This window comes from Gavialis gangeticus, unplaced genomic scaffold (assembly GCF_001723915.1).
Source record: "Gavialis gangeticus isolate Ggan-Ray unplaced genomic scaffold, GavGan_comp1, whole genome shotgun sequence".
Taxonomy (NCBI): domain Eukaryota; kingdom Metazoa; phylum Chordata; order Crocodylia; family Gavialidae; genus Gavialis; species Gavialis gangeticus.
The window spans coordinates 131,978,106-131,991,216 of record NW_017729022.1 but is presented as its reverse complement, the minus strand read 5'-3'; the positions used below and the strand labels follow the sequence as shown (position 1 = coordinate 131,991,216).

The window sequence follows — 13,111 nt, the reverse complement described above, 5'->3', positions numbered from 1 at the left end:
TAGCCAACTCTATTATCATTTTAGGCTTTGTTGCTTATCCTGTCTTGGCCATTCTGAATATGTTTCAGTATTGCAATCAGTGTCCTTTCCTTGGTGTAGAGGCTGGTAGTATAGGCCTACTTTATGCTATATGAATATTCACAAGGACCAGTAAGTTTTCTGGCAATTAGGTTCTTGGTTGTGACAACATTTTCAGTAATCTTAAATAACTTGAAAAGTTAAATGTGGACTGTCCCGTTCTCCGCCCCCCCCCCTTTCCCCCACCTTAGATTTCTGTCAGTAACTTATGGTTTCTTAAGCAAAGGCCATGTGCGTGCTTCTTAATAAGAAGCTGGCTCTCCTTCAGGATTGACAGACTACAATGAAGTTGGTCTTGTTCTTCCACACTACTTTTCCTGAGTCAGGAAGGATATTGCTCTGGAGTGCAGAAAGTTTCATAACCTTTAGTGCCCCAGAGAGAAGCAATTGACAAAATTCAAGCCAATAAGAACACATTATTCTGCCCACAGTTTTGATCGGTTCTTTGCCATCTTACCTGGAAAGGTGAGAAATGTTCTTGCAATGGAAGGAATTCAGATTAATCACAGAATACAGCCAGATTGGATTTACTAAGGCATCCACCACCCAAAACTAATTTGCTAATTGAGCCTTTGCAGATGCAGCAGTGGATGCAACAATTAGAGGTTTACCGATACATAGGTCCCAGCTGTTGGCTTTTTTTGGCTGATGTGGCCAATAATGTCATTGATAAATGGTGTGTGCATATGCACAGCTGCAGCATGCAAGCAGCCAGGAACACAGCCAGGCATCTTGGAGAACAGCATCTGGCTGGTAAGACTGTGCGGGGGGAAGGGGCATGGTAGGGGCAGATCGAGGCCCCCATGGTGAGGGAGGGAGTGGGGCTGGGGCAGGGGCAAGCACAAGTACTGCCCAGCCAGGGTGGGGTGGTGTGGGGCGTGGGATGGAGCTGGTGGCTTGCCGGGGGGGGGCAGATCTCACTGCTGCGCGCACCCACAAGGGAAGCATGGAGGGCATGTGCCCCCCAGATCTGTGCACAGGGCAAGGGTGGGCTGCCCACTGTGCACTTGTGCTTGGGGGACGCACTGGGCTTTTCGTGGTGGCTGTGTTCAGGCCAGGCGGGGTGGGTGGTGGCGGCACTGGGAGGGGAACTACAGGGGGGCTAGTGCCACTGCTGTAGCCGCCTATAATTCCCCCTCCCAGCACTGCTGCTGCCCTCCCCTCCCAGCCCAAGTGCAGCTCCTGAGCGCACAGCAGGCACCCTACTGTGTAACCTATAGCACATGCTCAGTCTACACACACATGCTTATATATCCACAGTTGAATTGCAGCCTGTGCACAGATCTAGGGAGCACATGCCCCCTATGCCTCCCCTGGGGTGCATGCAGTGGCAGGAACTGCCCCTACCCCCTGCACTCCCTGGACAAGCTGCCAGCTCCATCCTGTGCCCTGCCCTAGATAGGCAGTGCTTGCCCCTGCCCCAGCCCTACTCCCTCCCTCACCACGGGGGCCTCAGTCTGCCCCCTCCATGCCCCTTTCCCCCAACAGACGTACCAGCTCGACACTACTCTTTAAGCTGCCGGGCTGCATATTGGCAATTGGATTGGTATCGGCCAATATGGCTTGTCAATAATCAGCCATCGGTATCAACCCAAAAAATCTTTATCAGTGCATCTTTTCTTTGTCTTTCATCACTACTGCATATGACTCTAAAATGTGTATGCATCTTTGTCATGATCAGTTAGACTTGTTTTGAGACTTCTACCAGCCATTCTGCCATCTTTGGTCTTGGTACAGATATTGCAGAGCTTCTCTAAACTTAAGAGGCCTGTGAAGTCACAGTCAGGAAAGTTTCGTGGCATCCTCCTTATTATTTCACTCATTATTTCCTCTGTCAGGCCAGTTTTATCCTGCAGTCCTTTGGAATTGCCTGCTTTCCAGTTTTGGAATGTAATGGTAGAATTCTGTTTTCTTTTGTGTATTTAATTGTTAGTTTTCCAGCCTTTTAGGTGCAGGTAGCAATTCAACTGTGGATATATAAGCACGTGTGTGTAGACTGAGCATGTGCTATAGGTTACACAGTAGCTAGGTGTGTGTGCATGTACCTGAGTGTAAGACCTGGAAAAATGTTGGAAAGGGGAGAGGAGTCCTAATGGTTGAGTGGTTGTGGCACTTGCTTAGGAAGCCAGAGATTCCAGTTCTAGGCTTCTCTCAGCCAGAGGGTGTGAATCTTTGTCTCTGATATCATAGCATGGTGGTCTAACCACCACACCACAAGTTAACAGTTATTTAGTCCCTTCTCCAGTACTCCTTTTGAAGGCTGAGCCCCTGCCCCTTGCATTTAATAGTTGTTGTACAAAATGGATGGAGAACAATGCAGCATGGAAATTTTTGCAATCTTGGGAATAAGGGTGCAGGTTAGAATCCAAGGCTTGCTCCCTTCCAAGCCAGTAATTGTATCACCAAGTCATAACCCTTTTGGTTTATTCTCTTCCCCTGGCCCCACGTGTTTCTTGTGACTTTAAAAGGAGCACTGGAGAGGGGACTGGTTAATGCCTAACGTACTGTTCGGTAGTTAGAGCACGGTGCTAGGAGGCCAGTGCCACAGTTCAAAACCCTTCTGGACAAAGCGAGCTTTGAACCCCAAGCCTGTAGCCTACTTGGCTATTGCAGCTACAATATGAGAGATTTGTCTTCTATCTAACACCCATTAGTAGGGATCTTCTGAAATCGAGGAGGCAGGTGGCCAATTTCACAAGCCAGTTTGCGGCAGTGGCTGCCATTTTCATGAGCTTATTGTGGCGGGGCTCTGATGGCCCCCACCCCTCAACATTCATTAGCTGAGGGCTATCAATCATGTGGCCCCACCCCTCACTAGTGATTGACCAAGAGGACTGTCTGACATGTGGCTCTGCCCCTCGCTGCTGATTTTTCTGAGAGGGGTGGGACTGCATGAAAGACAGCCCTCTTGGCCAATCAGTAGCAGCGGGAGGAGGAGGCAGTCACCATTTTGGCTGCTCCCTTTTGTGGTGGTAGCTTCCTCCCTCCCCCACCTCCCAGCAGGCTGTGAGGCCTGGCTGCAGCAGCCATGAGAACTGCTGGGAAAACAGCATTTTATTTTTAGTAACTTTTTTTTTTGTGGATTTTGTGGACAGTGCCCAATTTGCAGTTTCTATATCACAAATTGTGTAGGTCACTACCCATTAGTCATGAGTTTCTGGCCAGCTTCATTTTCTTGTCTTAGACCTAGGTATGTGTCCAGAATGGGTATGCTGATATAGCCCAGTTAGTGTGTAGCCTACTGTGCATGCTCAAGTCTACACACATGCTTGTGTGCCCACACTGCCTAAGCACCAAAAAAAGGCCACACAGGTGTCTAGAAAACTGCTATTTATGCACATGAAAGAAAATACAGTTCTACCCAGAGTCTCTACACTTCTGCCAATGGTTTTAGTATTGAGCATTTTATCTTTTATATCCACTTGGGAACATGTGGCATTGAATATCCAGTTAGTACTGATTGCACCAAAACAGGGCTTGCACCATTGCCTGTCAGCAGGGGTGGGCAACATTTTCTGGCGGTGGGCCACGATGACCCACCCTGGATGGGAGGCAGTGGGCAGGCACTAAGACTCTGCTATCACCACTTGGGTACTGGCGGTGAGTGCCTGCAGCTGGTGTTTGTTCCAGCAGCCAGAGCCTCACGTCCATGGCCTGTTCAAAGGTTTTGTGGACCAGATACAGTCCACATGACACAGGTTGCTGATCTCTGGCCTAGCAGCATCAGGTGGTGTCAGATTTAAAATAATTTCCATTCTTATTGTCCAGTGATTTTTTTTTTTTTGGATTGATATGCATAACTCAAAAGTCAGTATCCTTTTTCTTCACTAATATTCTGTCTCTAATGAAATAGAGAAGCTGAAGAAATACATGGAGTCAAGGCCAGTTATTTGAATTTTACATGTTTTCCTTTCCTTTTTTCCCCTTTTACTACCACCAGAAGACAAGGGTATGACCCAAATCCTCATACGCAAAATCATTTTGCCTTTCTCTTCAACACACAGTTATGTTGGTCCAGCTTATGATCACTTTTGAAGATCCTGCTGTTATCATGGTATCTACAGATAAGGATTTCCAGGACGGGTTGCAAAAGAATACAATCATTCATTCCCCAACAAAAAGTCTGTTTTATCTCCTGATATTCTAGGATTCACACAGACTTCAGGTCCTAGTTATGTAACTATCCGGTAGCAAAACTTTATCTTGTAACTACTACTTGTGACTTCTGTCAGTGCCAAAAAGTACCCATATCCCAGAGCACTGAGAAGTTTAAAGTCCTGGTACTGGGAACCACTAAGGTAGAAACCCAGAGATGGAAAGATTAAATCAGGGGTGCTGAACCCCTGGTCCATGTGCCAGATCTGGCCCATTACCCCATGTCATCTGGCCCATGAGGCTCCACACAGGTCTAGAAATTTGGTGGCAGGAGAGTGTTGACAAATTTTCAGACCCATGGGAAGGCCCAGGCCCTGCATGCTGCCTTGGCTGCCCAATCCTGGTGCCTGTGGCCAGGCAGGGGCAGTGCTGGGGCCTAATCGCAATGGAGTGGGTTGGGAGGGGGCACTGCCAGGCCCTTGGACACCAATTCCTATGGAAAGGGGGGCCTCTGGAGGACCAATCTGGGGGTGCAGGGGTGGGAGGGGGGGCAGCAGCAGGCTCCAGGGCCCACTCCCCAAGTGTGGGGCAGTGCAGGAGCAGTTTTGGGCCTTGGAGCCTGATCCTGGAGCACAGGGCCTGATGTGGCCTGTGGACTGTCCCAACCCCACTCATATCACCTATGGGACCAAAAGGTTGAGTGCTACTGGGTTTAATGATGATGCCCACATTTTAATTGCATAGAATATTGGATAAGTCTACTGACTTCCCCAAAGTCAAAGTATGCAGTGCTCATTAGCACAAGTAGTTTTTTGTAGTTAAGCTTTTTGACCTCGTTCAGGTTCATTCCCATGTTTAGGAAGGGCATCTTACGCCTCTAATAGCAGCCTTGAAGTTGAGAGGACCTGGAAGCCTGGAAATGGTTTCACCTATCAAGAGAGTACAACTGCTAAAGCAGTTTTTGCATGTAACTGATATACAGATAACATGTTTATTACAGAGTACACAGTAGGTATCAAATTGGAACTGGCATTGTGGTATGCAGTTAAGAAAATTATGCACTTATACAGTGTGCGTCTGTCTGTGTACTATACACTTATGCAACGTGTGCATGTACAAGTTTGTTTAATAAAAATATATGTATACAGATATATTTAATTACACACATGCATATATACTTACATTGTAATAAACATTAGTTATCTGCACATTAATTATGTGTACTCCCTTAATAAATATAAATATAGGTGGACCAAACTATTAGTTTTTGCCACTGACATGGTTAGTCTTGATTACCTGGTACTTTGATTATTACTTTTCTCCTTTTGAGGTTTCAGTTCCAACATTGGTTTACAAGCTCAGTTCTCAAATCAGTACAGTTAGAGGATAGTGCTTTCTACCGTATGATAGGTAGTATTTTGTGCTTTCAAAAAGTTAATGGTAAAATATTTTTCAGGGCAGCTTATATTTTAATATTTGTAGTGCATTTAATATTTTGGGAGTCTCCTTTGTTATTTAATTCTCCTGTGGAATTTTGTGAGGACAAGAGTGTTTCATGGTCTTGTATCTCTAGTTATCAACTTTATATGTTGGGGAAAGGATGTTATTTTTTTTCTCCCTAAAACAACCTTAAAATGTGGTTATAATAGAACAATACCATAATTGTCAAGATATAGGTTTAAGATTAGATGTCTTGCTGGGGCTGGAAACCTTCTGGGTGTGCATAAAATATTGATAAGTACCATCACATTCTTTTAAACACTGTCCTAGATTTTTATTTAAAAAGAAAAAATATTATTTCCATGCTTTTATTTTATTGGCTTTTTAAATTTTAATTTTACTTTCTGTGTTCAACATAGGGAACCCTTCGGCATAAGGGCTGCCATTTTTAATGGAATTAAAGTATTGATTAATTGCTGCTTAAGTTAGGTAGCTGCATGGTCTTTTGTGGGGGTGAGGGGCATGGAAAGACTGTTTTTAAAGACTTCTAACCTCTTAAGTGGCTGGCTTGTCATGTAGCAGTCTCATAGGAGGAGGATAATGTGTGTGGTGAGAGGGATCAAAAGACATTGCAGTGGAATAAAGGAGTTGGTCTGCAGCCTCCTTCCCTCCAAGGCAGTGCATTTGCTGCTGCCTGCTCCGTGCTTCCCCACTTTAGAAACCATACAGATTATAGCAGGGGTTGTCAGCTGGGGGTATGTGTACCCCTGGGGGTACTTTGAAAGGTCCCAAGGGGTTCATGGGGCTGGGCGAGGACAAAGCACCGCCACCCCACGCTGCTGCCTCGCAGGAACAGGGCTGGGGTGGGGCGAGAGCAGGGCCGCCTGCTGCCACCACTTGTCACCACCGATCCAAGTCCACCCCTCATCCCCCACTCAGTGACTCAGGGTACACTATTCTGCATCCGGCCACCTGAGGGGTACAGTGGTCAAAAAATGTTGAAAATCCCTGAATTATAGAATCACAATATTTTGTAAGCAGTGTCTAAATTCTCATTTTGTCACACTTAGTGCACCAGTACAGCATAAAATAGGGACTTTGCTATGTAACTTAGGTTTGTTGCACACAGAATCTTGAGTGTACTTAAAGATTTATAATCTGAAATGTCATCACAAATTAACTGTTTAGTGTCTTTGTTAGATTTTCTAACTACAAAGGAAACTAAATTTACCATGAAAAGGTTCTAGGAGGAACAAAGTGTAGATTTGCAATGCTACTTTTTATAAGTTTTGGGATGTGGTGGCTTAATTTAGTTTAGTATAGTTGTGAATTAATTAAAGTTTACTGTTTGAAAAGGCAGGGAAAGGAGGGGAAAAAACTATGATAAACTATTCTTCGATGGGTGACTGCTTTAAGCTACTGCATTCTAATCTAGATTTGTCTTACTGTAATCATACAAATATGAATCATATTTTTGGAAGGTTCTAAATAATTTTATAATACTAATTAACAGTATAGCCATACATATTTAATCAAAATATATTCATAAAGCCAGTGAAATTATTTAATTACAATAATTTATCTGAAAATGTCTAAACTTAAATTTAATCATAAATGGGATTTGAAACGTAAATGCAAGTTTTTGTACAGTATTGGGTTACGGCTGTATCACTTACTATTGTATTCCAATATGTAAATAATTTTTCTCCTTTTATAGGCTCGGAATGTTAACACTGGTGAGCTAGCAGCGATTAAAGTAATAAAACTAGAACCAGGTAAGCAGATTTTTTTTGTGTGCACTAGACATGCTCAATTTGTTTAATCTGTCTGACTGAATCACTTAAATTCACCTTTTTTTTCTTGAAGAGTTCCCAGGAGGGATCTTTAGGTATTCTTATAACAGTTAATTCCATGCAGCCTCTCTTCAGTTTATGTACGCTTGCAAGCAGAAAAATAAACACAATTGAAAGAAACATAATTGTATAAGAACATTGTAAATCTCTTATAGTGCTCCTTTCCCTGTTTCTTTGTATTGCTAGTTCCAGTTATGGTACTGCTGTCTTTCCATAATATACCAGGGTGCAGGAGGTGCATGGTATGTTGGGTTACATATAATGGAAAGATACAAGCACAGCTTTCACATATTTTCACTATGCAACAAGTATTAGGGTCCTTAAAGGTGTTAAATTTATGTGGTGAATTGCATGTGCCATACATTCAGCCAGTTTATGGTACAATAAAATGGCAAACCAGCCATGAAGTTGTTCCAGCTGGATCATAAGGATTGGGCACAGGAGAGCTCCAGAGTCTGGGACACAGCTGCCTGCTGCCTGACCTCCAGAATAGGTTGAGGGCAGCCCTGGATCCTAACTGGGCCCTGGCAATCATATGATTGGAATTTAAGGAATTTTATGCGCTGTCCCAAAAATCACGCATCCTTGCCATGCCACAAAATTCCTCAGATCCCAATTGTGCCATTATATCAACATCTGCCAGGGACCTTAAGAAGACTGATATGGTGGAGGGTCAAAGGTGTCGGGTATCTTTCTATTAAAAACAAAATACTAAAACCCTTCAGACTTACATTTTAGCACATATTGTCAAATATTTGCAATTTGCTTATTTGAAAAATATGGTGAAGCCTTAAGATAGCCTTTATAGGACATTAGCAAACAACAACTGCTGGAACATTTCTAATCTTTTTCTGAAACATTCTGAAGCTTCAGCTTTAGCCAAGGTGTTTCATTTTTTTTCCTTAAAGAAAGTATTGAGTATTGATACTCAGTACCTTATTTTTGTATGTTGTGCAAACCTGTACAGAATACACCTGTACAGGATAAGAGAAATGAGGAACATAATGAAACAGAAAAGAAAGAAGTCAGGTGGAAGACAGAAGAAATAACAGATGTAATGAAAGGGCCAGGACTTTCACATTGCTTGAAAATCTACATGTGGACTAAATCACACTTTGTATAATGGATCTATGTTGTGATTTCTATGAAGCTCTTCACATTTGTGTGTTCATCGTAAAGCTCTTGAGGACTGAAGATTTGCTGAATATAACAAATGCTGTAATTTTGGTTGTGTGGTGTCTCCACTTTCCGTTTTCAAGTTCCATAGCCAAAGGCAAAGTTCTTTTAAATATTAACTAAATATGCCAAGAAGAGGAAATAATATATTTTCATATTTCTTTTATTTGTATTTATTTTAATAGATCTGCTTTGTACATGCATAACACATCCATGTACACGTCTCAGTCAAAGTAGAACATCAGTTTAGTAGTCTTATGGCCTTGGATGGGATATGTTCATGAAACATTAGTAAAATGGCAAATATTCTTGGAGCATATTGTTCAGTACTATTTTTTTTTAAAAATTTTATGAAGACGCATGCACCATCCTTCAGTTTGACCTTTAATTGATTTGTATTGGATTCATATTCTAAATAAAAGGAATGGAAGACCTTGCTCTTCACTGACCTGTGGAGTGGAGAACCTCATGGGCAATTAGTCAAGTGACCAGGTTTTGTATAATTCAATTCTAAACAATGCCAATCTCTTGCTAGAACTTACTGGCTCATTTAGCCATCCAAATCATGAAGCATGACTTTATTTCACCTTGCTTAGAAGCCATAAAATTACTGAAGTCCCTAGATTAATTTAATGCCTCCCTTTTGGCCTGAAACAGTACTTAGGTGATTAGCAGGGATCCTGGCTTCCCTGGATTAAAAAGTCACAAATTCTTTGAATTAAAAACCCCACAATCTGTGATTAAAATGAAAGGACCCTCACTCCACCCCACCCCCCAAGCTCCCTGTCCCCCACCGGCCTTGCCAGAGGTGCCCTCAGCTACCAGGGCTACAGGGTCAAGGACCCAGGTCCACAGCTCCCTGCCCCTAGCAAGAGGCTGCGGCTGTAGCTGCTGCAGCAGAGCAGAGCCTGGCACCTCCCCCCTTGCTGCCAGCAGCCTGCCTGCTGTGGGCTTGGGCGGGGCTCGGCTCTCTGCCACCGCATGTACTCCTGGGGGGCCCAGGAGGGACCTGTGCCCCCCAAATGTGTGCAGGGTGGGCTTTGGCCGTGCTGCCCTTCCCCAGGGTCTCCACAGCCCAGCAGGTGCAACCTGGTGCTTCAGGAAACAGCAGGGAAGCTTACTGCTGCAAGCTTCGTGCTGCCCTGGCAACCTGTCCCCTGCCCACACAGCAGCAGTGAGGGGCAAAACCCTGCACCATCACCGATGCTGCTGCCGCATATGCAGACACCTCACCAGGGCAGCACGGAGCTCGCAGTGGCAAACAGCTTCCCCGCACAGCCCTGCTGTGCCCTGCAGCACTGGGTTGCACCCTCTGGGTTGTGGAGGCCCCAGGGGAGGGCAGCAGAGCAGGGAGCTCACGCCCACCCTGCACACCTATCTGGGGGGCATGGTTTCCCCCTGCCTCCTGGGAGTGTGCACAGCAGCAGGGAGCTGGCCCTATCCATACTGCTTCCTGGGTGAGACGCACGCCACCCTGTCCTGCTCCCTGCCAGGGCCCTATGGCTGTGTAGTGCAACCCTGGGCCCCATGTCCCACACACCACCCAGCTGGGCAGCAGCCCCAGCCCTAGCCCTGCCCAACTCCCTCCCCATTTCTCTATGGGGGCTTCAATCCATCCCCCCCCGACTTTACCTCTGAGAGCTGCTCTCCAGGCTGCCTGGTGGCCATGTGCATACACATGCACATGACACCCCCTACCTGACGGCCCTCCTCCCACTTCCTCCCAACCCCCTGAAGGCTGGAACTCTGCCAGCCTGCAGAGAACTTGCTGCAAAACTGTAAAAGCTGCGGGTTTCTCTGTTAAAATGGGAAATCTGCAAAACTGTAAAAGCTGTGAGTTTCTTTGTTAAAATGAGAAATCCATGTTTTCCTCAGGTAAACGGGAAAACCTGTGTTTTTCTCTGTTATTCCGTGGGAAACGGAAAACCCAGATCCCAGGTTATTAGATTGGGCTGCTCTGTGTGCTCAGAACTGAGTCATAACAGCCACCTAGATGCTTTACTCTACTAAAATTGGTGTTGTTATACAGTTCTGCTTGAGAAGCACCCAAACTGTCTAAATTGTTGATTCTTTGGGGTGGGAATGATGCCCAGTGCTTGGGTTTTTTAAACTAAGTTCATGCATGGAGGGGGAGGATCCCCCCGGCTTTTGCCCAGTAGTTTACAGGGCATACATTTCACAGAGTGGGAGATCTGGGTTTTAGGCTGTCCTTGGCATGAATGGGTTTGAACTCTCATCTCCCAGTTCCAGGGAGAGTGCCCCAACCAGCTGGCTAGAGGTTATGGGCTAAGCAAGGCTCAGCGCATCTTACAGTTTTTCCTCTTGAAGCTGTGTCCCTGGGCTGAAAGGACTGCAAGAATCATGAGGGCAGAGGAAACCTGACATTGTTAGACCACTGAGGAGGGCACTTCTTGGGAGGAAAGGACCATGAATTCTACTTCCAGTCCTTTTGATATAGGCAGACAAAGTTCTTTGGGTGAATCTGATATCTTTTATTAGACCAGCTTAAATAGTTGGAAGAGGATTTTAAGCAAGCTTTCAGATTTAAAAACCCTTCATCAGGCTGAGGAAGTTTCTGCAGTTGATGTGTGCTCTTCCTGGATGGAATGAAAAGTAAAGAAGCCAGAGGCTGGGCTGGTATGGATATAAGATAGGCAGTCAGTGAAGATGGCTTTTTGATATGCTTTTCATTATGTAAAAAGTAGAAATAATAGGGCCAGATCCCAAGGCAGGCTCCCTCTTACTTGTTCTTGTGCTTTTTGATGAGCCAACTTCAGTAAAAGGTAAGGAGAATATTCTCACCTTCACTAGGCCATAGCCTGGTAATTAGCAAACTGTGAAGTGGGAGATTGGACATTCAAACCTCCATGTGCCAAGGCCTCTTGTTGTTAGGGTACTCAACCAAGCAGCAAGATCGTGTGGAATGGCACATTCCTTCTCTTCACCATGCTGTGATTTATACTTAAATCAGTGCTTCTGTGATGCCCAGCTCCCCAGGATGAGCAAGTCTTCAAACAGCCCTCTGCCTATCCTTTCCTGTTGGCCACCCAGAAGCAACTCCTTGTTTAATGTTTATGTACTCTGAAGGTGCATACGATTGCTCATCTAAGGGGAGACATCCCTTTTTTTAAAGGCAAGTAGCCTGTGAGATTGGAAATAATGGTCCAGAAGCTATTCTGCCTACTGGGTATCCAGAGGAGCAAATTTTAGTAGGTAGAGTTTGACAACACAAATGTTCTTACTTCCAACTGCTTTGAACTTGACCATAAGGATAGGTGTTGTGGGTGTACATTATCTGCATGGTTGCCCAGATCGGTGAGGTGGTACTAAATTTGGGATAATTTGCTCCTGTGCTATGCAGGTATGAAGTGTCTGTCATGTGGTACTTCAGTGACTTTTTTTTTTTAGCAACCATTACATGGAGTGAGGCCCAGTTATGATACGTTTTAGCAGTCTTCCACACTGTAGAGGTAGGTATGCATAACTGCAGAGTGACGTTGTTTGTCCCAGATAAAGCCTATTGTAATAAACAAATCTACATGGAACAAAGGCACAGTTTCCTGCTTCACAGGGACAGCATTGATATTCAGAAAGTTAATAGTCTCTTATTACAGATTGGTTTGAGAGGTTAAATAACTTAAAACTGCTTATGCTGTGTTAGAGTTTAGGAGCAGCTAGTCAGATATTTGGAGAATGGCTCTTTTTTACTGAAATTCTTTTATTTGTGTGTGGAAATCAGTAGTGCTCTTATTTGTTGTTTTTATTATTAAGGTTTAATTCAGGAAGCAGAAACAATTCCATATGGTTTTGTACCATGAATAATAAACAGTGAAGCTTGAAGTTACCTTACAACCCATAGTTTGAAACGTTTTGTGAAATACATATGAATATCAGATTTTAAAAATGAAGACATGTTTGCTATCAATGTGGTAATTTATAGGACTAAATTAAAAAAGTTTACTGTTTCCAGAAATTAATTTGGTTGGCATTACTGCAATGTTTTTGATACTCTATTTGGTTTTATTAACTCGTACGTTCTTTAAATTAGTGGTCTCCAGTCTTCTTATGGGAAAATCACTTTTTGCAAGTAAAGAGCACCCCAGGATCTCCTGTGCCCTGCTCCCTGCCCCACATAGCTCCAGACCGCAGAGTGTCCCAGGCCAGGCCAGGGCCTGATCCCACTTCCATGTTGCGGCTGCGCTGAGCCGCACCCGCCCACCAGCCAGATAAATGTGGTGTCGGGCCCCGGCCCAGCTGGATCTGGAAGTCTCTGCAGTTTTAAGGGTGCACAGGGGGGGCTCCTGCCACTGGGCACAGCCCTGGCCTTGGGGGGGTCCGTGTCTCCCCCTCCACTTGTGCTCCAGGAGAAGGTGGCTGCTGCTGCAGGTTGCCCGCTGTGCTTGGAGCATAAGGTGGCGGGGCATGGGCCCTCGAGGCCTCTGACAGGCTGCACCCAGTGACGGGAGCTG

At 44.9% G+C, this 13,111-nt stretch overlaps 1 protein-coding gene across 3 annotated transcripts in view; it reads left to right on the top strand.

The window, feature by feature from the left end:
- The first annotated feature begins 7,334 nt into the window (after positions 1 to 7,334).
- The window catches only part of MAP4K3 (mitogen-activated protein kinase kinase kinase kinase 3), a 159,133-nt gene continuing 153,356 nt past the window's right edge, over positions 7,335 to 13,111 (top strand). For all 3 annotated transcript variants that reach the window (XM_019516196.1, XM_019516195.1, XM_019516193.1), the window contains exon 1: positions 7,335 to 7,388. The gene's annotated coding sequence lies outside the window, so the exon portion shown is untranslated. The remainder of the gene's footprint in view (positions 7,389 to 13,111) is intronic.